General features: G+C 42.1%; 1 pseudogene across 1 annotated transcript; it reads left to right on the top strand.

Moving 5' to 3' along the window:
- Nucleotides 1-372: 372 nt before the first annotated feature.
- On the top strand, nucleotides 373-1,366 carry LOC308604959 (mesoderm-specific transcript homolog protein-like; annotated as a pseudogene). The gene is made up of 2 exons: nucleotides 373-1,027; nucleotides 1,109-1,366. The product of its transcript is annotated as a mesoderm-specific transcript homolog protein-like (transcript).
- Nucleotides 1,367-1,784: the final 418 nt, after the last annotated feature.

The following is a 1,784-nucleotide window of genomic DNA, read 5'->3' on the forward strand; positions in this document are numbered from 1 at the left end:
GGTAACTTATTTATGCAATGACTCAGTATTATGACTTTAGATTCCTTTAAATCAAAACAATAAGGGAAAAAAATAGTTAACTACATCACTTATGTGAGGTGATGACCATATTAATTGTCTTGATCTTGTTAATCATTCCACGATGTATATGTATATCAAATCATCAAGTTATACACTTTAAACATACACAATTTTTATGTCAATCATTCCTCAATAAAGTTAGAAAAAAAGAAAAATAAAAAAACACTTAAAGATAGCAGCAACAGGGGTCCCCCAAACATGGAGTCTTGAAACCCAAGTCTTACCAGAATCAGGATTAGGGGGTGGTGGGTCTAGGTGGAGTCTTGCAGCCCAAGTCTTATCAGAATCAGGATGAGGGAGTGGTGGGTCTAGGTGGAGCTATTGGCTATGCCCCTGCTTGCGGCCTATCTGCACATACTTCCCCCCTCCTCCCCACCCCCCCAGCTTTCCTCTGCTCTTCATTCATGGAAGTCATCAGGCAAATTTTTTTTACCTAAAAGAGACTGAGCATCTTCTACCAAGACTCTGTGGGTGTGGTTTGAAGTCCAGAGATAGTCATGCTTTTATATGGTTTTACAATGTCCACCTATGATTGGTACAATATATGGGAAGGTCTGACCCTCAGGTTTCATCGAGTGATTGTCCTCAATTTCCTAGGTTTTGGCTTCAGTGACAAACCAAGACCACATCACTATTCCATATTTGAGCAGACCAGCATCATGGAGGCGTTTTTGCAGCATCTGGGGTTCCAGAACAGCAGGATCAACTTGTCGTCTCATGCCTGTGGGGATATCTTTGCTCAGGAGCTGCTCTATAGGTTCAAGCAGAATAGATCTGGTCAGCTTATCATTAAGAGTCTCTGTCTGTCAAAGGGAGGTATATTTCTTGAAGCTCACCTTCTTCTCCTTCTCCAAAAGCTTCTCAAAGACGGAAGCAAGGTGCCATCCATCCTCACGCGACTGATGAACTTTGTATTCTCTCGAGGTCTCTCCTCAGATTTTGGGCTGTACACCTGACCCTCTGAGAGTGAGCTGTGGGACATGTGGGCAGGGATATGCCACAATGACAGGAACTTGGTTATCAATAGTCTCTTGCAGTATATTAATCAGAGGAAAAAGTGTAAAAGACGCTGGGTGAGAGCTCTTGTCATTGTTTCTATTCCCATTCATTTTATCTAAGGGCCATTGGATCTGGTGAATCCCTATCCAGAGTCTTTGGAGCTGTACAGGAAAATGTTGCCGCAGCCCACAGTGTCATTCTGGATGACCACATTAGCCACTATCCACAGCTAGAGGATCTTATGGGCTTCTTGGATACATATATGGGCTTCATCAACTCCTTCTGAGCTGGAAAGAGTAGCTTCCCTGTATTACCTCCCCTACTCCCTTATCTGTTGTGTATTCCACTTAGGAAGAAATGTCCCAAAAAGTCCTGGCCACCAAACACATTCTGTCACAAAAGTCCACCTGACTCAAAGGCTAACAGAAGCTCTATGGGTGACCTAATATTTCACCTCCCATTCTTTTGACATCTGATCAGGTGTATGGATTTGCCTTTGTCTTTGTGTTATTAGGAAATTTTGATGGGCATACTACTCACTGATACAGAAAAACAGACAGACATTCTTTTGCATAAAAGTCTTTGAAACACTTCTATGGACTTTTCTGGAATATTATATTTAGAAACGCTCATTTCTGGCCCAACCCTGATATATAGTGAAGAATAAAGTGGTGCCACCTTAACCTTGCCTAGAATGGCTTTAA

Source organism: Mesoplodon bidens (genome assembly GCF_964165515.1).
Source record: "Mesoplodon bidens genome assembly, chromosome: 17".
NCBI classification, from domain to species: domain Eukaryota; kingdom Metazoa; phylum Chordata; class Mammalia; order Artiodactyla; family Ziphiidae; genus Mesoplodon; species Mesoplodon bidens.